Source organism: Plectropomus leopardus, chromosome 14, assembly GCF_026936395.1.
Source record: "Plectropomus leopardus strain MGB_pleo_1.0 chromosome 14, ASM2693639v1, whole genome shotgun sequence".
NCBI classification, from domain to species: Eukaryota; Metazoa; Chordata; class Actinopteri; order Perciformes; family Serranidae; genus Plectropomus; species Plectropomus leopardus.
Genome location: NC_142189.1, coordinates 10,781,399 through 10,808,975, shown reverse-complemented (window position 1 = coordinate 10,808,975; position 27,577 = coordinate 10,781,399). Strand labels below are relative to the sequence as shown.

General features: G+C 39.9%; 1 protein-coding gene across 3 annotated transcripts in view; it reads left to right on the top strand.

Annotated features, from left to right (window-relative positions):
* Positions 1-9,809: 9,809 nt before the first annotated feature.
* ppp2r3a (protein phosphatase 2, regulatory subunit B'', alpha) overlaps positions 9,810-27,577 on the top strand; it is a 91,678-nt gene continuing 73,910 nt past the window's right edge. For all 3 annotated transcript variants that reach the window (XR_015778594.1, XR_015778593.1, XM_042500366.2), the window contains exon 1: positions 9,810-10,046. The gene's annotated coding sequence lies outside the window, so the exon portion shown is untranslated. The remainder of the gene's footprint in view (positions 10,047-27,577) is intronic.

Below are 27,577 nucleotides of genomic sequence, written 5' to 3'. Positions count from 1 at the left end.
GGAGGAGCTTTGACGCCCTGACTGTTCTGCATCATGTTTATTAAGTAAATTAACCATTTAATTAAACTGCCCCTAAATTGCTGAAAACACTGTTGCCACACAAGAAACAAGAACTTGAAACATTTCCTTTATTGATTGTATAAATTGATTTTTAGCGATGTGGCTCATGGGTTAACCGTCTTTGGATGGTCAGTGTTGTTGGTCAGTCCACCACTTTGTTCAAAATGTCTCAAAACAATTGACGTATTGCCATAAAACTTTGTTCAGACATCCAGGGTTCTTATACTGACTTTAGTGATCCCTGATTTTTACTCTACTGCCATCAGCAGACTGACATTATTGTTTTATTTTTGTGAAATGATGCTTTTCAGTAAAATTTGGTGCAGATATCCATGTCCTTTTCAGGATGAACTGTAATAACTGTGATGATCGCCTAACTTGTCATGTAGCGCAATCATCATTCAAAATCTCAAACTGTCCAATTTGGTTATTCATGCAAAATGCATCACATTACCATCGGCCCAGTTGTACTTGTGTTTGACATGCTAACATTTGAGGGTTTTTTTTTTTTTTTTTTAAATTATTCTAATTTTTTTCTAATTTTATTTTGAGGTGTTTGTATTTTTTATATATATTTTTGTGGGATGTTTTTTTCTCTTTTTTTTGCATTTGGTACTTCTAGTATTCATAATGTGCTTAAGAAATGAAACTGAATACTTCCTCCACCAATGTTAGTCTGTATACTGTTGTTTCACTTTGTGCTTCTGTTTTTTATATCTATTACATACTTGGCACATAATATATTGAAAACAGGTAAGAGATAGTCCTTTCTGAGTCATAGTGCAGAGGCCAGCAACAACAAGTGGAGATTTTCCGAATCTCATTTACTGTATTAGATGCCCACACAGACCAGCCAGAGGCAAAGACAGGCTCTGACTAGCAGTGTGTTCAGGAGTAAATTAAAGTATTCACTTTACTGTAAATGTGACATTGAAAGTGAAACAATACCTTCAGACATACTATATTCTATGCACCGCTGATGTCTGCCCGAGAGACATTCACAGATTCAGCTGTAGAGGTGGGAAAATGATTCACATGCTCAATCACCGGTTTCACTATTTCTCTCCCTATTTTCCATCAGTCCCCTCCCCTTTGCTCCCAGCTGAGTCTTTCCACCATCAGCTCCAGCTCATATCTCGCTACTGTCAGACTCAAGTTTTCCGCTGGTCTCCTGGGAATCCTGGGCTTTAGATGATGGATAGTATAGTCCATTCACTGCAGCAGTTTCCTCAGTTTGTGCGTCCCACTGTTTGGAAAAACCATCGGGCTGGCAGCCGGCCTTGGCAGAGAAAGAGGTGAAAGGTCAGGTGTCAAATAGGGACTGATGTGGACGGCCACATGCCTCAGCCTTGACCTTTAACCTGGACGTGCATGAGGACAGAGCTGTACTGTTCTGCTGCCTTTCCACCACGCAAACACACACACACACACACACACACACACACACACACACACACACACACACACAACCTCGTTAACACTTTTCAGTGGAAACAGTGGCAAATACAAACAACCGCATAAAAAGACAATACAGCAGCACTCATAAGGCTGCAGGGATTAACATAGCAGCTATGATTAAAGATGCATTAAAAACACATGCACACACACTCATGACCTCTCACTTCCTCCATGGCATACTCAGCCGACGCCCCGTCCCACTCCCATGAGTCTCTCTCTGGTCTAAATGGGATCCTGATGTTCTGTTAACCCCCCACCCCCCTGCTCTCCCCTCAGCCAGAACTGAGGCTGTTAAACGCGGTTTCGCACTCCTCCCCTCGCCCTCAGCTGCTGCAGAGCGACGTTGACAAGAGGCAGCTGTTGCGGCGGTGAGAGGGTGTGACTGATGCAGTAGGCAGAGACCAGAGGAGATACATAGATAAATAGGCAGATACGCAGACATGTGGTGGGGGTCACTTTCAGAACATGCACATAAATAAGTGAGCAATTGCAAGTTTATCAGCACATACGCTTGTGGTTGTGGCTTGTGGGGTTGCTTCAATGATGGAAGAAGTATTCAGTTTCTTTAGAGTATTAGAGTAAGTAGAGGTATTAACACTATACTGTGAAAATGCTCTGTTACAAGTAAAAGTCCTGCTTTGAAAATGTATGAACAGGAAAAAAATACTGACGTAAACGTACCAAATGCAGAGAAAAAAAAAAATTAATTAGATGAAAACACCAAAGAAAATTAAAATAACACTCCCCCAAAACTTAATATTATTTAGAAAAAAATAGAAATAAAGGTCCAAATGCCTCAAATTTATTAAAAACACACCCCAAAACTGAAAATTATTTTAAAAATTGAAAAACATCCTTAAACTCAAAATTAAAAAAAAAAACATGAACAGAAGAAAACCGTTATTAAAAAAAATCGAATCACCTCAGAATTATATATAAAAAAACAACACAAAAACTGAAAGCTAGAACGCAAAAATACCCCCAGAACCCAAATTATAAGAAATAGACAAAAAATACTGAAAAAACTCAAAATTATATTAAAAAAAAGCATAACACCCCCAAAACCTCAAAATTATTATTTAAAAAAAAGAAAGTGACTAAAATGTTGATCAAACTAGTGGACAATTAATTTACTGACAGTCAGCAAATTGATTTATCAACTACTCATTTCAGCTGTAAATGTATAAGCTGTTTGGTAATTTAATTTGCAACAAAACATCATATTTTATGAACTCTTGTTAGGTTTTAATGTGAAAATCTTAATTTGTAAAGTAACTAAAACTGACAGATAGATGTAGTAAAAAGTACACTATTTCCCAGTGATATGTAGTGGAATAAAAATGTGAAGTGGTGTGAAAAGAAAATACTCAAGTAAAGTACAAGTACCTCAAATTTGTACATAAATTCAAATTACAATTACATTCCACCACTGGATTGCTATAAGGTGTAGCTGCCTCAAACATTCGAGGATGAGAATATTTGGACACAGGCGCTGCAGCGGAGGACCTTGACATGTTGAGAAGCTGAAGTCTGGCAGCTTGGAGACAGGAGGAAAACTTCTTGGTCTGGAGAGGGGAGCCAGTTTAGACAGCTGGTATCATGTAACGCTCTAATAAAAATCTTCCCCTTTCACTAACATCTCCCTGTGGAGACAAAACCCAAACTTACACACAAGGATACAAATGTTCGACAAGCTGTGCTGATAGTGAGCGCGCACACACATGCAGGCGAGAGGGCTCACCTTGTAAAAACGAGTCGAGGGGTTTATTAACTGTGGCCTCGTAATAAGCTGAGCTTCACATTCAGGCCTGGATAGTCAGACTGAATGTGTGTGTGATTGTGTGACCTTTTTGTCCTTGGCTCTATATGCGATGCTGTATTTCTGGCATCTGTTGCTTTCAGCAGAGGCTTAGATCCAGGTGTCTTGTCCTGCAGGCGAGCTCTCATGTATAACGTGTGTGTGTGTGTTTTTAGTGCATATGTATTGGTGTTCGAGGTGCTGAGTGACACTCCCTGTTCCTTTTTGTCAGGATGTGTCAGCACCCTCATCGTCTTTTCTTTCTTACCCCTCCAGCCGTCTCTCCTCCGTCTCTTTTTCAGCTCCGCGTTGAAGCTCTCGCCTTTTCAATTTGGCATGTTCTTTTCTGAATTTTATTCAAGGTGTTTCTCTTTTCTGTGGAATAAAGCTGATACTCTGCTCCTCAGATTTCCCCTGCAAAAGGCTTGTTAATACTCATTATGAAGCAAAGCTAGCCTCAGGCTGCTTATTGGTTTCACTCAGCAGAGCTAACAATTCATTTGATAAAAAACAAAGACGTATGCCCCTTTTCCACCAGAAATAACATGTGCACATAGGTTTTTAAACACTGGTAAACCCCATTTTTTGCCGTGTGTCATGTTCACTAGTGGAATGTAACTATGTGCATTCACTCAAGTACCTTACTAAAGTAAAAATTTGAGGTACTTATACTTTTACGCTGCTACATTTCAGAGGGAAATATTGTTCTTTTTACTTCACTACATTTATCTGACAGCTTCAGTTACTTCACAAATTAAGTATACAGAAGGTGCTGGAGCTCATAAAACAGCATCAAAATAGAGCTTTAAGAAAAAGTTTCAGTGGAGGATCCCCCGCTTCCCCGACAGAGGTACAAGGAAAGCCCCTAACGTCCTAAATTCCTGAAATGTCCTAAACACTTAAAAATGGCCTAAAAATCTAGAAATGCCCTAAAATCTTTTAAATGTCCAAAAATCTTAGAAATGTCCTAAATCTTACAAATATTACAACATTCTAGAAATGTTCTATAATCCTAGAAAAGTCCTGATATCCTAGAAATGTCTTAAAATCCTAGAAACATCCGAAATTCTAAGAAATGTTACAAAATTCTAGAAATGTCTGGAAATCCTAGAAAAGTCCTGAAATCCTAGAAATGTCTTAACATTCCAAAAAATGTTCTAAAATCCAAGAAATGTTACTCAATTCTAAAAAACTTTCTAAAATCCTAGAAATGTCCCAAATTTCTAGAAATGTCCAAAAAACCTTGAAATGTCCTAAAATCCTTGAAATGATCTAAAAACCTAGAAATGCCCTAAAATCCCAGAAATGTTGAGAAATTCTTAATCTTAAAAATTTCTAGACATGTTCTGAAATTCTAGAAATGTGTCAGAATCCTAGAAATGTCCTAAAATCCTAGAAATATTTATTGGTCTACTGCGATTGGCCCCTGGCCTCTTGCATTTTCGCAAAAGTGGCCCCTACAGCAAAGCAAGTTGAGCATCCAGTATCTACAGCATGAAACATTATTTCTAGAGAGAAACACTGTTTGTTTTTTCTCAATGCTGTGAGCATCACAAACAGTCTTCGACTGCACTGGATTAGAGGCATAAAGCGCAAACACTGTATCTGAAAGCCGTGCGATTAAATCTAAATCTATCTCCGGGGCTAAATACCACTGGTGGTGAATGAGAAAATGTTTTGTTTTTAGTAATTTGGGTAAACTGAAGCTTTATTCTTCACGGGGTTCAATATATGTGTGTGGGAGGTGTTCCCAGGCACGGCAAACAAAATTAGTTGCAGGGTAAAATTGTAATCTGCTCTCTGCTGCCATCAGGGACTCGTTATGTAAGTGGAAGTAAGGCAACTTCCTTACGTCCGTCTTTACAGTCCTCTGTCCTGTAACTCCTCCCCTGATTGAATGTTAGTGTTTATTTTTACCCTGTGGGCAGAACAAGGTACTGTCCAGCATGTACACAAGAAACATATAGACACACACACACACACACACACACACACACACACACACACACACACACACACACTGGTCCTTCTTGTCATGTGATGCAGGCCTTGTGATAGTAATGTTGTTATAGGAGACACATTCCATCAGGATTTGGAGGGGGGATCTCGTGTGTGTGTGTGTGTGTGTGTGTGTGTGTGTGTGTGTGTGTGTGTGTTAAGAGCTGGGTTGCTTTAAATCAAATCCATCGCACATCATCCATCAGCAGGTCTTACTCTCACTCATCAGCACGGTAACTTCACACCGTCGACGTCGCGACCACAGACCAGATCCCGTTTTAGCTAGTTTTTCTCCCCCCTCTTGGGTCATCCACCACAACTGTGTCCTCGCTGCCTCTTATGACAGTGATGGAGGACGCAGGAGTCCCATCAGCCCCTTTGACTGTGTGGCTCTAATAGCAGAGGTCATGCATGTGTAATGGGAATCTACACAGCAGATTGCTATAAAAAACAGCAGTGTTCTCCACCTGAAGTCATTATAGCTGTCAGCCACCTGTAAAAAATAAATACTCATTGTCTACATTTATAAAACTGTATCATGATCTGCAGTTCGTGCTGGAGTCGACTGCCTGGTCTCCATAGAAACACAGATTTTGAGCACAAGTCTTGCACTTCTACTAAGTAAGTTGTGTGGTTAAACTATACCTTCTGACTGATGTGAGCACTGCGTTTCAGTTTTATAATTTATAATCACTGATCACTGAAAGACGCCCAAGGCTTAAATCTCACACACTCAGACCGTGTGAATAGCATGGACCACCACAATCTCACATTTTAGAGCTCAGGTGCTGAAAGCGATAAAATGTTTTGTTCTAATATTAATAACTGCCAGCTGGACATGAAGAAGTAACATTGTTATTGTAACCGTCTGTGATTAAAGGAGACATTGTCGTGCATTATCTCACTGAAATCATCTCTACTGATGGTGAAATTAACCCATTGAACCTGGAGTGACATTACTTAACTCATGCTGCTTCCAGGTGCCTTTCGCAAGTATTTGAAACTTTGAAGCCTGAGAAAATTGGTGCTACTTCTTTCAAAAACATGGGGGGGGAAGGCAACAAGCTAATTGGTAATAAATGTTTCGCAAATTGCAAGAAATTAGTTGATTTATAAAATTGTTTCTTAAAAAACTACGGGGAATATGTCTTGGGGATAAAAAATAACAACAAAAAAGCTGTGGGACACACTACTTATAGCTATCATGATTACATATTTAAATAATATGACAAAGTGATTCTGATTCTTTTAATTCATTTGTGTTATATTTTCATTTTATTTCTTCATTTTTTACTTTTTATTTTATTTTATGTTATTTTATACACATTTTCAGTTAAAGCAAGACGAGACAGGTGAGAACAGACAAGACAGGACAGAGCTCAATACAACTGGTGACATGACAAGTTTTAAACAGACAAACAAACAAGAGCAACAGAAGAGGGAAGGAAATAATAAAGAAGTTTTTTTTAAAAAAAAGACAATCAAGGCCTTGTGGTATGGAACATGTGTAACTTTAAAAAAACATATAGGTCACTTAAGTAAAGTTTTGAATGAAGGACTTTTCTTGTAACAGAGTATTTTTATAGTGAAGTATTGGTACTTTTACTCAAGTAAATAATCTGAATTAAAAAAAGGTTCTTCCACCTCTGCTAATTATTAACAACTGCTACTAATACTACTACTTATAGTAATATTTTATTTATAAAGCACATTTCATGGTATTAATGGGATGTAATAAGTATATTTACTCAAGTACTGTACTTAAGTGCAAATTTAAGGTTTTTGCAGTGTACTTGAGTCGTTCCATTTTATGCGACTTTTAGTCCACTACATTTCGGACTCAAATATTGTACTTTGTACTCCACTACATTTATATTTGACAGCTTTAGAAACTGGTTACTTTTCAAATTAAGATGTTTGTTTTGGGTTCAAATGCCCGGTTTTGTTGTGAAAAAAATGTGTTAAATGTCCCAACATCGCATTAAAAAAAATACCTTGTTTTGTCACCAGAGAATCAGAAAATGCTATGTCCTATTGTCTTGTATAAATATCTGGTTTTGTTGACAGAAAACTACTGCTTAATGTCAAGACATCTTATTTTAAATACCCAGTTTTATTAAGCACTTTTACTTTTCATACTTCATATACATTTAGCTGATTGTAGCTTAAGTAAGGTTTTGAGTGAAGAACTTCTATTTGTAATTGAGTATTTTATTATTACAGTGTGGTTTTAGTATTTCTCCTCAAGTAAAGGATGTGAATACTTAGAATAGAGTAGAATAGAAATACTTTCTTAATCCTGTGAGGGAAATTGTTTTGTTAGAGCAGCAAATAAGAGAGCAGCAACTGAATAAAATATTTGTTAAAAAGGCAAAATAATGCAAGTGTATATACAAATGAAGGCACTTAACATAGAATAAAATAACAACAATAATAATAAATATATGTACAGCATGTACAGAAAACAAACAAACAAAACAGTAATAAAAAAAGTGCAAATATAATACTACCTCCTATTACCTCTGCGAATTACTTACAACAACAACAACTACTACTACTACTACTACTACTACTACTACTACTATTTATGATAATATTTTATTTATAGAGCACTTTTCATGGTACTCAAAAACACTGCATAAGTTTGGAGAGACACAGGCAACACGGCCACATATATATACAGTCAGACTGCAATTAACCATCTAAAATACACCCGAGAATACTCAAACATTAACAGCAGCTTTAAAAAGGTGATCTTTTATTAGTGATTTGACCTGGAAGAGGTCGGTGCAGTCCCGAAAGTGTTTGAGCAGAGAGTTCCAGAGAGAGGGCGGCTATAGAGACGGCTCTGTCGCCCCAGGTTCGGAGTTTGGTCCTGAATGGAGGAGCGGAGGCTGTGCGGAGCAGGTCGGTGAGTTAAGAGGAGGCCTGGTTATGGAGGGCTTTGTGAGTGAGGAGAAGGACTTTGAAATGTATTCGTTGGTACAGGGAGCCAGTGGCTGTTCTCGAGGACAGGAGTGATGAGTGGGAGTGGGTGAGCAGACGGGCAGCAGAGTTCTGGATGTACTGGAGTTTATTGAAGACTTTGGGTGATTTACCATAAAGAATGCTGTTGCAGTGGTCATTTCTGGATGTGATCAAGGCGTGGATCTCCGCCCAGGCGTGGATCTCCGCCCATCACTCTCCCAGAGGAGGGAGAGTGATGGGCGGAGACGAGCTATGTTTTTTTAAGGTGGAAGAAGGCAGTTTTGGTGATTTGATTGACATTGTTCAAAGGAAAGGTTGCTGTTGAAAATAACTCAGAGGTTGCGGATGTGTGGGGAGAGGATGTGCGAGTATTTTTATCATCACAATTCATAATTAGTCAGGGAAGTACAAAAAGTCCGTCATTAATTCATTCATTAATGCAACATCTGGTTGTTTATTTAAAAAGACTGTCCAACTTTCTTTTTTTTTGGCTCTGTTTCCTTGGTGCCATATTGTCCACGTTGGACATGTTTGTGTACTTGCATGTGTCTGCAACAGTTCTGGATAAATTTGGACTATTGCGGCCGACATGGACTCACTACATCATCTTTAGTAACTTTTAAATGATAAAAATACTAAAAATGCCTGTAATATTGGATGGCGGCACATGGTAGCATAAGTTATGATTTTATGGCTAAAAATGTGCTGGTCTCACTGCAGAAAAATGTCCTATTTTATCAGACTTTTCTGTTCTTTTTTCTTAAATGCATTAACTACTCACTCAAAAACCTTTCTAATAAAAAGTTAAGTGCACTGTGAAAATATTTTTTATTAAAAGCCAAACAATTCAAATAATGCAACATCCTAAAATCATTTTTATCATTATACCCTTATTGATTTGGCTTCAGTACTCTTTAGGGGTTGACAGATTATCTATTTGGGCCAATATCAGGCATTTTGCCGATTATCTGGACCAGCATTTTATTTAAATGATCGCCGATAAAATTAATTATTAAAAGTGCAAAGAAAGTGTCAGAAAAAAAGTTGCTGGGAACTTTCTGTATATGATGTTGAACATTTGCTAAAGGCATTTAAACAAAGTTTTGTCATAGAGTTTGCTATATTCTAAATATTGACTTTTTTTTATTGTAAATTCATAGGCCTATTGATTACAAATATTAGTTATCGGTCTCATTAACTACTAATCCCCTAGTAATCTTACAACCAACATCAGAAAATCAACATGCCACCTGGCTTTTCTTGCAAGTTCTGCCACCAATAAAAATGATTTTTTTCATGCAAAACACACTTGTAGCAACAACCCCAATAATACATTTGTTTGGCTGCTCAAGATGTATAACCTTATTTGTCCCATTTTCCCTAAAGTCCAAAATTACCTGACTTCACCCTACATACTGACCATATACTACAAAAGAAATGAGCTGTGGAGCTAAGACCTGGCCAGCCTGTCACTCTCCTCGAGCCCCCGCCCCGCCTGCCTGTTAACGGGAACTCCCCCTAAGTTCCCCGGTTCTCCTCTCTCTGCTCATTCTCTCCATGAGCTGTCACACACACATATTCCCACACATACACGTCCTCACACACGGAGTCGCTGCGCGTTGGAGCAAACGTCTGTCGGTACTGCCTCCGTTGCGCCCCGGTTACCGAAAAGCGGCTGTTTGATTTCGCAGTCTGCGGCGAGCCTCGTCGTGACAGAGTTTGGAGACGGCTGAAGGAGCAGTGAAGGAGGGGGAGAGAGGAAAAGGTAAGAGATGGTGCCAAAATGAGTGTTTTGTCCTCGCTCTGCTGAGAAACTTTACCGTGTGTTTACCGTCTTCTCCTCTGTCTCGTGCGTTGCAGGGATATCGCCCGTATCGTCAGCTGCAGGCTTTTTTGATAACTAGGGCGTGTTTATTAAAGTATTTCTGTTTGCGCGCGCGTATGCGTGCACGCGCGCGCGTGTGTGTGCGCGCGTGCTCTTTAACATTAGAGGGGGATCCTCTTGTTGTGTCACAGGAAGTTTGAAGATCTTTGAGGGGTGGCAGCCTGCCTACTGCAAAAAAACTGGCCATATTTAATGGTAGTGAAGTCTTATTTTTCCTGAGAGATAAGGCTGTTCTTGAAGTAAGCACAGGTAACTTAATTTTGTTGGTGCAAGATTACTTAACTCCCTAATTTAAGTGCCATTTAACAGAAATTTTAGTCATGTGTTGTTGTCTAGATTCATGATACTGGTGTATGTTGCTGAAGTCCAAGAAGTGAGTTTTGTTTGGATACAAAGCACAAAAAAGGAGACTTTTCCCATCAACAAATGATTTTTCCCCGCTGATTTTAAATGGATTTTTAAATTTAGGTAAGCATGGGACTATTTTTTGCTGTATTTGAAAACCAGTATCCTGTTCATGTGTTTAAGAGTTTGTTATTTGACTTTAAAAGCACCGTTTTTAAGCACGGTTTATTCGCTGTACTGGCAATGTGCTGAAGACTGGTTTAATTCTGTAGTGCCTTTTGTATCAAAGAGGCAATTCAAAATGCTTTACACATAAAGAAATGCATTTCATGACATTTAAAAACACAATAATTTAGGAGGAACAACAACCTAGGTGAGCAAAGTCTGAATGTTGTGCTCGCAGTTCATCACTGTTGTCTCGCCTCAAAAGAAAGTGTGTGTTCGCCTTTCGACACACCCATCATTTGTTTGTTTCACTGTGTATGTGGACAAATATATATATAAATATACATCTGTGTGTGTGTGTGTGTGTGTGTGTGTGTGTGTGTGTGTGTGTGTGTGTGCGCCGGCCCGCGCGGGTGGTGATATCCTGTCAGATCCTGTGAGGTGGGGGTCAGTCACAGGGTCTCCCCTCTGGAATTCTCCTAGAATAGATGCGACACATGCACACCCACACACATAGATGGACGCATACACACACACGGATGCACACACATTTTCAGCACATCTTCGGTCAGCTCAATGTATATTTTCTTTTAATGATGACCCCTAATGACCTTCGTACTCTGATTTCATGCTGTGTAAGGCTGCTGTAGCCTGTAAGCCGGGAATCCACTTTATTTCAAGGCTCCACGAATAGACAGAGGACTATAGCAACTGTGACGTTGTGCTCTCAAGTTAGACCATGTTCTCCTTGATGCTGACAGTGATTTTAAGTCTCCTTTACTTGCTTCATCATTGGATTTTAGAAGTTGCGGTTAAGAGAGATGAGTGAGTGTGTGTGTGTGAATATGTCTTTCCTTGTTCTCGAATTTTTATCTAATGAACACAGTCTGTGTCAAACAGTCACCACGGCTACTGGTTGTATTGAAGGGCACGCTGATTCTTTTCAAAATATTGTTTACTTTGTGTTGATTCATGTAAATATATTGAGCCTTTCAAACCTTTCAAGTTTGATACTTTTTGCAAAATACGGCATGGGTTTCTTTGTGACACTCTAAAGTTAATGCACATAGACAGCCAGAGCTGCCTGCCTACCCAACAGAACCTCTTTTCAGTGCATTACCAGTCATTATGTTTAAGTTTAAATTAATATATTCATTTTAAAGGTCAAATGTGAAGGATTTGGGGGGAATATTATATAAGTGTGTGTTCTTAAGTTTATAATCACCTGAAATAAGAATCATTAGGTTTTCGTTACCTTAGAATGATTTGTGTATATCTACATTTCGAGCGGGTCCTCCTCCACAGAGATTGCCATGTTGCATCTTTATGTTTCCAGAATGGACAAACCAAACACTGGCTCCAGAAAGGGCTGTTCGGGTTTTTGTGTCGACCACTGTAGTTGGAACTCATCTGTGACAAGCACTGCAAAAAAAACAAATTTTTTTTTTTTTAAATGTGAAACTGCTTTTTTTTTAGTGTTTTTACTGGTTTTAATCACCAGGGTCATTTGTTTCGAGGAGGAAAAGACCTCTATGGAGAATTTGGTTTTGGCAAAAACCTTTTGAATGTCTGGATCGCAAGTTATCAGAGAAAAAAGGTGAGCAGGTGCTAGGTTAACAGCCTGGCTCAAGCATGCCTAACTGCATCGGAGAAACAACATTTGTAACAAGAAACGTCTTTATTCAGTGTTTTTACCTGTTTACTGAAGGAATTCTAATCAGGAGAACTTTCAGCTGGTTGAAATCTCTAATCCTGTCCGCTAGACGTCACTGAATCTCCCTAAATCTTACACACTGTCCTTTTATTGCTTTGATTCTGCATCCTGCTTGTGTGTAGGTATATGAGTGCACTAAGTTACAGAAATCTCATTGGCCAATGATCTGTTGTTCTTTGTGCAGAGTAGCAGCTATCTCTGCAGACTTGTGCTGCATTCATGGTGTCGGAATAATCTGAAAAAGTACAACACATATCCTTTGTAGTGATCACGTTGTATCCATATTACAATTTAAAGCTCATAAACAAACCCGAGTCATAAGAACGACCGACATATGACACTAAGGATTCATGAGCACTCGGACGTTCGACAGGCTGACCCGGTAAATACCGGACACTGAAAAGAGTCGTTCAAAAAGATTTGTTTATTTTTGCCCGTCACTGGCTGGTCAGGACGTCTTGCTGTGACATGTGAGGACACTCTGACACTCTGTGCAGACAAACCCAAGACTTGACAGATTGTCTTTCTGCTGTTCGGCTATTCTTACACTCCTATGGACAGTGAAGAATGGCAGGAATGAGTCAGAGAAGGGTACGTTAGAAGAGCAACAAACCAGTGCTCCCTTGTTGTTCCCTGGCCTGTTCAGATGATGGATGCTTGGAAGTGTGTGTGTGCGTGTGTGAGCGAGAAGGAGTGAGAGGATCTTGTCTGCTGTAACTTGAGCCTGGCTGGACACGCTGACTCTTGGAAGGCCACAAAGACGCTCTGCATGAACTGTGGGGAATGTGGAAGTTTGTGTGTGTGTGTGTGTGTGTGTGTGTGTGTGTGTGTGAGCGCGCAAGAGAGAGAGCATAAACATCACATCGTCAGCCACCGAACTCCTTAACACACACTCATACTTGCTGGTAGACATCATCACCACCATTATAATCATAAACACAATCAATGACGGACCTTGAACTGAAACAATCGATTAAGAGACAAGATTGACAGAAAGTGTATTGATTTCTGGTTTAAATTATTGAGAAGGCAAAAATAACAAAAGGACTTGCTGTTTTTTGCTGTCGTGCATCGTTGTCAGTAGCAGGGATTCATCAGTCCTTTTCTCTCCCAGTAACAATTCTGATACCTAAACTCAGAGTAGGGCTGCAACTTACAATTATTTCTATAAATCTGCAGATATTTGGGGATTAATTGTTAGATGTTGCTTACAACTTTTTTTTTCTCTATGAAAAGTTTACTATCAAATAAGACTGAGACAAGCAGCTAATTTTCACAAATGTGACAGTGACTCAAACGAATGTGCTGCTCTTTGCAGCTTTAGCTTCAGTACCAATCCAGTATCTGTGCTCTTCTTTTCCTGAGTCATAATCTGTATACCTCACTGCATGGAATAAACACATCTTGCATTATAGTAAATTAAAATATCTTTGGGTTTTGGATAGAGCTGCCCCCCTGAAAGTCGAAGTGAAAGATTCAGATCATCAGTCGGAGACCTCTCAGTTGACGTATTCTTGAGGTTAAGCAGTTGTGGGTTTTTTTGGTTTGTTTTGTCAGTCAGTGTGCAGAGCACATCAGGAGATGTTTCGGTCCCCAGCCTTAGCTGCAGAGTGAGCATTTCTCACTTTTTAAGCTGCTCTCTGTGCAGGCGGCTGCAGACTCAGATGTAGAGTCTGAGCGAGACGGAGAGAAGAGAGGCTTTGCCTGGTAAGACTCTGAGATAATGTTATTTTCTGCTTTCTACCAAGTGGTGAATTTACAGCTCACAAAAACTCAACATGATACAGTCTGGCTTTTGTTTGATATCTCATGTTGGCAAAATATCTCGTAGCATGTTTCTGATCTTTCATTAGCATACTTAGCACACATTAGCTTGGAGGGCTAACTTGTCTTGTTTACTTTATTAAAACAATGTCACAGTCACCCTGAACATCCAAACACCGTTTAGATTCTCATATATCTGTACTGAAAAGCCAAATATAATTCAACCGACATAATTCTAAGTCGGGTACGGCCCTAGATTTGAGGGTATCACTTTCTTCTCTGGGATATTGTGATACACATTTTTTTGTTTTATTCTTTATGTTTTCAAGACCAAAACTAGAGTTTAGTAACTGAAAAAAATAACTGGCAGATTAATTTAACCTGAAAACAGCTGTTTTTTGTAGCCCTTAACACAATATCTCCGGAATATGTGAGTGGCATATTTGCTTTATTTGTTTTCTTACATTTTATAGGCTAACCAATTAATTATTGGAAAAATAATCAGGAGATTAATGATATTGAGAATCATTTGTAGCAGTCCTAAACAGACCATGCATGCATGACAGGTCTGTAAAACAGAAGGCGAGGTGTGTGTTTCCCCTCCTCATTCTCTGGTGTTTTTTGGCAGTAAAAGAAAAAGAAGTGTGATTACAGATGCATGAGAGAAACAAATGTGTGTTTTCACTGTTCCTCATGGATGAACTGTTGCAGAAAAATGCTTTACTGAAACATGATGTTCAAGTAGCTCGGGGCCAGATATCTACTCTGAGAGGAAACTTATCCAAGAGACTCAACCCACAGGGGGGAAAATGAGCAAATTCACACTCACAGTTGCATCCTTCTCTCTCCAGTGATCAGTCGTAGTCATGATTTCCTCTTTTATCGAAAGATATCAGTGCTTATCATCTCATCTGAGCCAGAGTTATCATTCCTAATAGCAAAATGCTTACAGTATATCAGATGTTTTTCCTGTCATTATCTATCAGAGCAACTGATATCAGTTGACTCCATTGACAGAATATTATTTATGGCCGCAGCCCTCGTCCTCCCCTTTTTTACACCATTACTCTTCCTGTCGCAGACTCAGTTTCTCCTCTCCTTTGCTTTCATCTACACATTGCGGAGGAGGTTGTTTTATGTGTTTTAACTTTCAGATAAGTTGACTGATCACTCTTGCTTCCCAGCTCGAATGGCTGCCTTGTGGGTGGATTGGTGGGCGACGGAGTCCGCGTCCATTTTGGAACTGTATTCATATGAGCCGTGGTTTCTCACAGTCCCTCACAGATGTGCGTCTTTTCACAGGTGCTTGTTGTTCCCAAGCTGTGTGTGTACAACTTTATAGTTGTGTGTGTGGTGTGCATGTACGTGCGATATTAATCTGGGTTTTATCCATTTCTCACATAGGTGTAAAAGGACAGTAAGTGCCTAGCAACAATATCCTTTTGGAATAAACTGGGAGTGATCCTGATGTAATGGCGTAATGTCTGAGGTTGTGGGGGTTTAGTGCAGACAGATGTAGGTGGGATCAGTGGGCTGAGTCACAAAATGGAGACTCACAACGCCCTGTTTCACTCCACTGACGATGATGTGCATCAGTCATGTCTATCCGATACCTGATATGCTTAAAAAGGGATCAGAAGTACTAGCAATTTTCACCTTTATTCAACTAATTTGATTATTCTGCAACTAGTTTCAAAATTGATTAATCATTTAAATCACTAATATTTGATTATTTTTCAAAAGTGATGCTTTGCTGCTTTTCTTGGTCTTGCATTGTAGTAAATTGTATATATTTGAATTAAGGACTGCTGTGGGTCTGACAAAACAATACATTTGATTAAGACCCCTTGTGCACTATTTTTCACTGTTTTTATGCTTCCATACCATTGCTGTTAGCCAGATTGTGAGATCGTATCTACCTGCGGTTGCTCATGCTCACCCATTGTGTGAGTTTGAAAAATTAACTTAATTAACTGTTGAGTTTGTTCTTTTGAAAGCACCTTGCTGTGGTGCCTGGCTGAGTGCTCTGCTGTTATTGACGTTGGTAGCAGTGAAGAGTAGCTTCTATGCTGCACTTTCAGCTCTGGGGAAAAGATGTTGGCGGGCCAGACAGGCTCAGGGTTGTGAGGTGAAACGGTCTCAACAGTGAGTTATTTTCTTCACCACAGAGTTGGTTTAAGTTGTTTAATGATCATTAAAATAAAATGCTGATAAAGATAATAAGCAAAATGCCAAATATCGGCCCCGATAATCATCTAGGTCGATAATCTGTCGACCCATGATAACGTTATTAACAAACACTTATATAATTGTTTGTGAATCAATGCCCAATTGTCCTCATCCCCATCTTGATGCATCTAAAAATTGATTATTTCTGCCACCCTACTGATGAGGCTGATGATGAGGTGGAGGGTACACTCAACTGCAGCATCAACTTATTATTAGGCAGAAGGAGAATAATGTTTAAAAAAGACGTCAGCAGATGATGGGCTGACAATGAAGGTGTGTTGCTATGATCAGCTGACAGAACAGCTGATAACTCAACTGACAGACAATGACAGCAAGAAATTGTGAGTGAGCATGTGTGTGAGGTTTGAGTGGCAGATTGTATGACGAATAAATTACAGGCCTAAGCGTGCAAAAGTATAGTCCTCCTGAGTAAACTTTCTCAAGAGCTTCTTTAGCCCCCAAAATAACACCAGTCGTAAACAACCTCCTGTCACTGTTTTCTAATACAGCGAGTAGGAACGCAAGAAAAACACACTGAAATTCAACAGATACTAATGTTATGACTCTGTGGATGAAACACCAGCACAGACATGCAGAGTATTATAAAATAGGAGTGCAGTCAATAAAACGGAGTTATGTAATCGCAAAATAACAGAGGTGGAAACTGTGTCTGAGCTAAAATGGACTGACACACACCTCTTTGGTAAAGTCAGGACAACTCCCTGATACTGTGTTTATCTCTCCGTCAGACAGCCAGTGTGTGTGAATGAGAGTTTTGTCTGCGTGTGTGTGTGTTTTTAAGGGGGTAATAAAAAGATTAACCGAGTTAGATGCACATAAAGAGAAGACAGAATCCATTAAAATTTTAATTAAGTTTCATTTTTGGATTACTTTCATGTGTAATTATGAGTTGCATCATACGCTCACACCCTCACTTTGTGTGTGTTTGTGTCTGGCTGTTAGTCTGAGAGTGTGTGTGCATGTGTGTGTGTCTTATGGGTGTGGTGTGTCTATAATGAAGCCAGCATTAAGCTGTATACCATGCCACCGACTGTTGTAGGACTTCTCACATTTATGCTTTCTAATTGATTCAGAGTGTGATTTATGTGACTCTCTGCACCCACATGTGCCTGCCTGCCCTTCGTTGTGCAACACACAAGCCAAAACACACACCAGTGTGCACGCACGCACACACACACACACAAAACACAACACACAAAAGTTCTGGGTTACTCATCGCTGCAGCACAAGGCACTATTGTATTTAGCGTCTTCATGGCACTTTTCGTGACACAGTCATTCACATTTCCCAGCAGCATATGTGTGTGTGTGAGTGTGTGTGTGGGTGGTCGTCTCATATTCAGTGTAACACTGCCGGCTGCTAAAAATGAAGACGTGACAGGGAAAGTGTGAGTGTGATGGTGAGAAGTGTGTGTGTGTCTGCATCTCAATAAGCTGAGGTTACACACTGTGCTTGGTTATCACTGGGTTTTGCATCAGGTGCAGTCAAAATAGATTAACTAACTTTTTTCATCAGATTTGTTTTATACACTCATAATAAAACCCCTCATGTCAGAAATCGCACTTAGCAATAGATGAGGTATAAAAGTTAATACACCATCAGAAAAGTGAGCTTGAGTTTGTTTTCTGGGAGGCAGACAGTCTTGAGTTTTCTCCTCTTAGGAAGAGTGATGCAGATAAATCAAGAAAGGGAATTTCAAATAAAGGGAGACGGGAGATACTTCAAACTCAGGTTGCAAGCAGTTTACGGTTGTCTTTTGCATGTTGTGGTTTGTGGCGAACCATAAAAGCGGGCTTCTATCACAGGAGGAAGGTTGAATAAGGTTGATGACTTGTCAGTTTTAGTGGTAGCCTAAAGCTGTCTTGAAGCAGTTGTAGGTGATGTGGGCGAAACTGCCGTCATTATCTTGGTTGATATTGATATCTTTTATAACATGTACTCAAATATTGAGAAAGAAATTAAATGTGCATCTCATTGAGGCAAGTGTTTTCTTACTACAACATTCAATGTTTACACAAACTTGAAGAGTTTCTTTTTTTTTGTTCAGAGCTGTGGCTGTTGTGAAACTGTACTCATCAAAGACATTGCTAAAATCTGGGAATGCAAGCCACTCTATTCAAGAAACTTATCAGATTTATTTGAGTTTAAAATCAGATTAATATCAAACGATTGACAATCAAATAATGATTAAGAAACAGCAGAGGAAAGGGGAGGTTGTAAAGCAAAGATTGAGTTTTTTGTTTGTTTGTTTGTTTTTTTTAATTTTACAAAATTCCTGTAGGACTTTAAGTAAACTGACTGCTGCTTGTGAATGCCCTGACACACCAAGCAGATGGTTGGATCGCTGGACATACTTTTTGGTCATTTCTTTATTTTGTTATTTTTGTGTTTTACATGGTTTGTTTTGGAGTTGTATATTTTGATTTTGTATTTTTGGTTTAATGTCTGAAACTTTTGTTGCATGTCTTGGCCAGGACACTCTTGAAAAAGAGATTTTTTTTTTATCTCTAGAGTTTTTTTTTCTTGTATTTAAAAATACATTTTGAAAACATTAATGTCATACCTGGTAACAAGTAGATTTTCCAGAAATAAAGGATTTGTTTGAATGCGAGGATGAATTGTGGAAAATATACTCCCACTGACGGGCAGTAAATCAGCCAACAGTATAGCCAGATTTGCTAAATCTGAACTTTATTTGGTGATAAAACTGAAAGTGAGTTCACCTGTAATATCTGAAATAATCCCCTTTGGCTCAGAATGACTGTGTGCATGCTAAGCTACAATATGTGCAGTATGTCAAAGTTGAATCAGGATGTTTTTACTTTTTGACTATGTAACAGATATGGATAATATAATTTATTGCATTCTGAGACGTGAATTGGAGAGATAATCTTGAACAATAAAATGAAATATTTTTAGCCTTTAGTGAATCACCTCTTGCATATTTAGCCCGTGCCCATTCTAACTTGGGTTAAAAAACAAAACAGAAAAACAACTCACATGGTGGTTGCATGTGGTTGTCAAAATACAGCCCGCACCAGTGTTAGGAACCAAACCCAGCCCACAATGGGGTGATTCATACATGAGTGTGTGGGAGGTGGACTGTGGCCGACGGCCTCTTCTAACCACCTTTAACCACAGAGAGATCCACCCTGGGAAAAAGAGGAAGGGCGGGAGAGAGGGCGAAGATTAGTGCGACAGGGATGAGGAGTCAGACACTTTGATTCACAGATCTCCCATCATCCTCTGCTGCTCATTGACTGGCTCCATTGTGGCTGCCGTACAAGCGTGCTGATTGGTCGGCCGGGTCTGAATGTCACTGCTTCTCGTCCGCGGACTCTGGAATTTGTGTGTGTGTTTGTGTGCATTTGTGTGCGATGAGTTAATAGCTATCCATTGAGTGGTTGATTGTGTTCTGTTGTCCACACTGGCGCTCTTTGTCCATGCTCGCTACACACATACACACATGTGAATCTGAACCAGGCATTCCTCCAGTGGCAGGACACATGCCAAGAGAGCAAGAGAAAGAAAGCACTAACTAACCAACAGTACCATTCACAGTCATGGCAGTGTGGTTCTTCCTGGCCCTGGTTTGGGACATGAATGGGTCCAGAGCTAAAAATATTTTGCTGCTGCTTTTTATGCTCCTTTTACTCCTCGTGCTCTTTTCATTACTCCTCTCCTCTGTTGTGTTCTCTCACAGTGGAAGAAAATGAAGCCTGTGCTGCAAAAGGATGCGTTTAATAGCATTTCAGAGTTTATAGAGTTTATAGAGTTTATAGAGTCAGCCTGTGGTTGCAGTTCCTCAAGGTGTAAATGTGTGCAAGTAACTCCTAGGGTGTAAAGACTGTTAAACAAGACATTAGAAAGATAGCAAGTAGGGCTGTCAACAGCAGGCGTCGACTGACATTGGTTTTTCAGGGCCGATACTGATACCTGCCTTCAGCAAATGTTTCAACATCAAATACAGCAAGTTCCCAGAAACTTTTTTTTTAATAATATCAAGTGAAAATTTAAAAATAAATAATAAAATTAGCTCCCTGAGGTTTTACAAAGTAAAAGTTCGTCCCATGCTGACACTTTCTTTGCACATTTTAATTAATCAATTTTATTGGCGATCATTAAATATAATACCGATACAGATAATTGGCAAAATGCCAAATATTGGCCCCAATAATCAGCAGATAATCTGCCAACCCCTACACGGGAGTTAAGCGGCTGAATTTTCAGCTGCAAACCCCCTTTAGCATTTTCAACTTTATTGTTACTGTTGGCTAGCTGTCTGTCAGTCAGCAAAGCCAACAAATAATAAAATAAAAGTCAAGACATTTACATCATAAAACATGACAACTCGACATGGATAGCGCTTTGAAATGTGGCACTAAAGCTCACGGAGTCACTGGAGGGCCATGCCAAAATGACAGGCCTCTTGTAGTTCATGTCATTTGGCATTATTTTCATTAAAACTAGCCAGTAAGGTACTGTTTAATGGATGTCTGGCTATTGAAGGCAACGTTTACCAAAACTGGTGAGGATGGCTTACAATAAAGGTCATGAGGAATCCAAACTTGCGATATCATCAGTAGACAGTCTGTGTTTCTGCCCGCTGTCCTGGCCTGCTACATCCTGAACTGAATAACAGACAGGCTGCCTAAATGACAGAGGCAAAGGGCTGCTTTTTATTGGTCAGTGTGGGTAGACCATGCGTCTCACTGCCTACCACAGAAGGAGGGGAAAAAAACATGGAGAAATGGCGAGATAGAGCAATAGAGTGCAGCGAGGAGACGTGAGGGGAAAGCGGCAGATGCAGACTGACATTAATCCAGCAAAACTCACAGAGAGAGGGGAAGTAGAAAGACAGAGAAGTGGGTAGATTATTTGATCCAACGTTGGGAATTTACCACGGAAATACCTCCAGTGCAGCATGGGAAACAGGGGGAGAGACTATTTCAGGCTTCGCTCCTGTTTGCTATGCCAGCCAGCATCTCGGGCAGAGTGAAGGTTTTTGCAGAGCTGTAAGTATGTTAACATGTGAGCGGAGAGGAGGAGGAGGAGGAGGAGGAGGAGGAGGAGGAGGGCAGGAATCTCTCTCAAGAGGGTGAAAATGACCCATTTGCACCAGTGTGCCCTCCCTTGTTTTTCCCCCTCTCCCAGTTTAATCTAAATCCATTCAAGAGTCTTTATTGGCAAGATAAGATCGCTCTGACGTTGCCAAGGCTTAAGTGCATCTCTGCTTCTTTCTGGTTGGATGGAGGAGGAGGAAGTACAGTAGGTTGGTGGTGAGAGAGCAATGACAGCCTTTATCTCGGTCAGTAAACACAAGCCAAGGGAGTCCCTACGCTGTTTATACTGTGTCTTTAACTCCCCGCTCCCATACATACACACTTAGAGGACAAAGTCACTCACAGAGACACACACTTTTGTATGAGGACACGCAGGCCTGCAGTGCGCACACAAAAACAAGGTCAAACTCACATGTGCGTGTATGCAAAGACACACATAGACATACATGTATGCACACACACTCAGAGGCTGTGGTTGGACAAAACAGTGGTGTGTGTGTGTGTGTTTTTGTGTGTGTGTGTGTGTGTGTGTGTGTGTGTGTGTGTGTGTGTGTGTGTGTGTGTGTGTGTGTGTGTGTGTGTGTGTGTGTGTGTGGTGGATTGTTGGCAGCCAGTGTACGGTGAACTGGTCACATCCCAGCACACTCAAGCTTCCCTCCTGCCTGCCAGTCTGACCACTAGTGGCTATGTGTGTGTGTGTGTCTGTGTGTGTAACTGTTCTACAGCACAACTGAATTTGTACTGAACCAGAGATAATTTTATACAAAGACTTTTATGGATCTGCTTTGTATTGTCGTAGCTGCTCATTTGGTATATTTTATGAGGAAATACTTTACATGACATGCATGCTTCTCTGTCTCTGCATAAAAGTGTGTTTGCAGCTCTTTTTAAATAAAAGCAATGATAAAGACTGCAAGTCCTCCAGAGTTGCAGTTGTTTGAGGGCACTGTAGAGAGCATTGATTTTGCACTCAGAGTTCACACACTGAAATAAAATGGCAAAGGGTAAATATAGTGTCATATGAAGTAGGGCTCGGTACCGAACTCTACTATAAGGGTGCCAATCAAATTACGTGGGCACTACAGAGTGTTGATTCAAGTTAAATATATTGGAGCCAAATTTTGGTACCTGGGAGCACATCTGGGTGAGAATGCAAGGTTTAGATAAGAGACAGAAGTGCTGCAAAGCATCCGGAGGCCTGGAAGCCTCAGAGGACGACAGCGGAGCTCTGCAGAGTTGTCCGGTTTAATTTCAGTCAGGAGGTAAAAGCGTTTCAAAGCCTAGAACCAGGTCGTGGAGATCTTTGGGATGCTCCTTCGTCTGCCCCTTCGTCTGCTTCTTTGTCTTTTCATTCACTCTGTCATGCACTCCATCGGCAGCCCCATCAACCGCTTCATCTGCAGCTCCATCAGCTGCTCTGTCATCCGCTCCTTTCTCTGCACGTTCTTCCTTTCATGCACTCATTCGTCTGCTCCTTCATCTGCTCTTTCGTCTGCTCTTTTTCTGCTCCTTTGTCTTTTCGTTCACTACTTTATTTTGTCCTCTGTTCACTCCTTCGTCTGCTCTTTTGTCCACTTCTTTGTCCACTCCTTCGTCCTTCGTCCCTTCATTTGCTCCTTTCAGACCCTCCTTTGGCTACCCAGCAAGCCAAAACTATTGCTCCAGCACCAATCTGCCACCATGGTTTCGGCTTCTGGTTCATTTTCGTTTATATATTTTTCAAGCCATAGTCTAGTGTCCCTTGTAGACAAGCAGACAAATATATACCCAAAAAACAGAGAAACAAGAGACAGAATATTACACCTATATGTGATGAGAAAAAAGCAGATGAACAGAATAGCTCTTCAGTCTACTATGTGACCCTGCAGCTTGTTCCAAAATAAAATGTTTGTTATTACAGAGGAAGTTAAGTATTGGAAAAAAGTACAGTTGAGTACTGCTACCAGGACTGTTTCTGGGTGCGGTTGAAATGTGAGCGGTACCCAACCCCACCATATAATAAATATGTTGTGGTTTTGGATGGTTTCTTTCCATCTTTGTCTTTGCTGTCTTCACTGCCTCACCTTTTGTCTACCCATTGTCTGTCCTCTGCTCAACCAAGTGGACCTAAAATGATCACACAGGCTTGCAACAATTTGGGCTTGACTGATCATGTATGTTACACAGTATATTGTCTGTCTTTACCCCACTTTCACAGCAGGTTTATGAGTTAGTCTACAATGGCTTAACAGGAAAAGAATTTATGAGGGCTGTAACAGATTCATACGTACATGATATGACTGCTAATTCACTAAGGACGTGGTTTTGTTTTTGTGGCCTGGAGTTCCTGGGAAGAGGTTTTATGTTTGATGACTGTAGCTGATGCAGCAGGTTCATAACCAGAAGCCTGCTGGACTGAAAAAGGCAGTGGAAGTCGGGTTGAGGAAAGTAAACAGGCGTTAAGTAAACAGGTCAAGATGCCCTTGTGCAACGTGGTGAACTTGAACAACTCGAGTGAAGTTGCTCTTCTGCCAACAGCAAAGGATTAGCTGTATGGATTCAAAGCAGGGCTCCACCAGAAATAACAGCTTACTTCCCAAAAAAGTTTCTTTTTGCAAAAAAATGCAGAGGAAGAGGCTTAGCGGACTCTTGAGGACACCAATTGTGTGACTTTTCTCTTACTTTGATCATGGTGAGATGGTTTTCCTAGTGTGTGTGTGTGTGTGGCATCTATATCATATACCATCCGCTTCTATGATTCTTAGCGCTACATCCTTGTGGTTTCCATGGTTACAGACAGTGCCGGATCCCCGTTGTGAGACAGACACGCACAGACACCAAACAGATGAGAGTAACTTCAACTGGTAGTTAGAGCCACGTCGTGCTGAGAGCTGAGACCCGAGAAAATCCTCTAACAAGAGCCTTTTTTCCTCCTCTTTGTCTCCTCTTCTGATGTCTTGGAGAGACATCAGAAGACATTTCCCCGTCTCCGCCGAGTTAAAGCAAGGCTACAATTTAGATCAAATCTTACCAATCGTGCAGAACAGTTTTCCGACTTTTAAGTGGATTCAATTTAAAAATTATATGGGTTTGGCATGATGGGTCGCGTGGTTCAGCTCTATTGTGCGAGAACCCAGAAATGTCTTGAAACGTTGTCTGTCAGACTCTTTGAAAACCTCCCAGAGATGTCACACCTGTTGCTGCTCAAATGTTTACTTTTCCTAAATCTGGATTCATGGATATTGATACATGCTTTGGCATTAAAGTATATCTTTAATCGTTTTTTACTTTTTTTTATCCTTCTTGGATGAAAGGATGAAATATGAGCAAAACAGTAAAAGACAACAACAGCTTGTCTCTTTCCATTTTCCTTGTGGATGTTTTTTTTTTTTACATTCAGGAAGCCTGTTTACTCACTTAAGCCCAGCTGTTGGGAATGAGGAATTTTAGCTTTTTTTTTTTGGTGACATTTTGAGTTTACTCAGAATTCCCTTGACAGTTGGATGGAAACATAGCTTCTCCCCTCTCTCTGTTATTTTGCTTTTCTAGAAGCAGCCTTAAACATGTACAGTATAAGGACAGAGGACGGGCAGGTTTTTACTGATTTCGACTTCTGCTATGCCTTTTGCTGTCTCTCTTTTTTACCTCCCCCTCTCCTTTTTTATCTCTCTATCTCATGTGTCTCCATAATCTGTCCTCTGATCTGTTCAGACAGCCCTGACAACACTTTCTTCCTCTCTTCCCCCTCATATCTTCTTCCTCTGACTTCTCATCTGTCCAGGTACAGGCCCCTCGAGGGCTAAACACCACCAGAGACATTAAAGACACTGTCTGATCGAAACTGCATGACTGGATTTATGTGTTTCTGTAGAATATTTGTCCGTATACAGTAGACATACCTGCGACCTTGTCTTTAAAATGCTGGTATAAATCTCTTCATGCTCTGACTCTCCAGCGAGAGTGTTTATTCTGCGTCAGTGCCCCGTGCCTCGGAGAGCTAAGATGTGGTAGTTTGATATCATTGGCGCTCTTTCATCAGTGAGGTGATTCTCCTGCTATGTGTTTGAACTGCAGTGAATCAAAGACAGCTTGTTGTACAGCTGCAGCTGAGGCCACATCACCTGCACACTCAATCTACCGGTGCTTTCTTTCTCTCTCTTTTTCCCTTCTTTCCCCCCTTTTTCTCTGTCATTTTCTTTGTAATATTTTTTGGGGGGTTTTTTGCTGTCTTTCTTTTGCATGATGTGGGCTTCTGAGGCAAAATTTGAAATCCGATCCCTCTTTCATCTTTTATCAGCCATGTGCCATACTTTCTTACCCATTACCTGAGCCTGTAGTCTGTCCAATAATATAGTTGCAGCTGCACTGAGCAATTGAGAGTTTTTCAAATTCCCTCTTTGCTGAGTCATGGGAAAGGGATAGAAAAAGAGAGGGAGTTTTTGTTGTTTATTTTTAGTGAACTAGTTTTACTATAATACTGTAATGAGCATAATTGTGACTGATTTTTAGTTGTTGCGACTGGGAATGTTAAACTTCAGCTATAACAGTACTTTTGTGGATTGTGATTGTATTACTCATTTTTTAAGTGTTCTGTACTTTTATTACAGTGCTGCACTAACTGGATTTGGGAGCAATTTCTGAAGATACATTTAACTTAGTTTACTTTGTGACTCAAAAAAAAACTGCACAAAGTGGAATTGTGATAATCATTTTTAGTTTGTTTACTTTGATATTTTTGTAAAAATAAAATTAAAAACCCTTAAGGAACTGTTTGCATGCAGACATTTTTCTTGCATTACATTCTAGAGCCATTAAACTGTCAAGCATATACACTGGATTGATTTTAATAAATTGAAAGTGCTGTAAGCGTGCATTGTGCAGCTGTATTATCCGGATAAATACAAGTACCGGATTGGGATTTGGATCAGGATTGGGGGCAAAAAAACTTGATGGGAACATTCCTAGCAATAACATTAGTGCAATACCTTTTATAAATTGGACCTTGAGACGGGGCAGATAGTAGTTGCAAGTGATGCAAAATTCATGGTGCCATCAGCAGCCACGATTTTGTGTTTGTTGAGAAAAAAACTGTATTTAATGTGGGCTGGTCTGAGCTGTGTTTTTGTATCAATTACTGGCACCCTGTAGCTCTGGGTGTTAGATAGTTTGCTCTCCCGTGTGTCATGGAGAGAGAAGCTTACACAGGTTTTTGCTTGTGGTAACTATCTATTTGAGCTCAGCAGCAGGAGAGTCAATCTGATAAATATCTGGATTATCTTGATTTGTCTTTGAAATGCGGGGATCTTATCTGTGCTTACTTTATTTGTAAATTTGCTCATGATTTGGCTCTATTCCCTGTTCTGTTATGTTTGTTTCTCTCTTCCTAACATCTCCTCTATTTTGATCTTTTCCCATGTCACACAGGCATTAAGTCATTAGTTTTCTTTAGGAAATTAGATCTTCAGAGTTCTCACGGTCATGGAAAACCTGGAAAAGTCATGGAATTTCAGTTACATTTCCAGGCCTGGAAAAGTTATTGAATTAGTAAAATTTATTGAAAATTTTGGAGAAGTCATGAAAATGTTGCTGTGTGTAATGAAATATTTACAATGATGTTTTTATGATAATTTTAAAGTAATGTAATACAACCACACATTTATTTTCTGTAGCTGTTGTCATAAAATGGCTTCAGTATTTGTCAATTTGTTACATTTTGTTTACCATCACATACATTTCTCTGTTTTTATCCATTATGTCCCTCACAGTGTAAGAAACTTTTTGTTTTAACTTTAAAAAGTTAGTGTCCAGGCTGCCCTCAAATATTAAGCTGATTTAATTTGAGATGGCAAATTAATGTAATTTTGTAATGATTCAACTTGTCTTTTCACAGTCAGCCTAAAAATTAAAGGCAGTGTGGACACTAACTTTAAGTTAAAACAGTGCACTTCATGTATGCCAGCTTCTTTGAATAGAGTTTAAATCTGATATGTTTGGGCAAGAGGGACATGAAGAAAAAAGTAGTGTCTATGTCTAGTGTCTAGTTTCAAGTCTATGAAAATGTGTGGGAACCCACAATCTTAGACATTAGAAGGGCATTCATCTTGATTTTTAAAGATGATTTGTGATTTCCT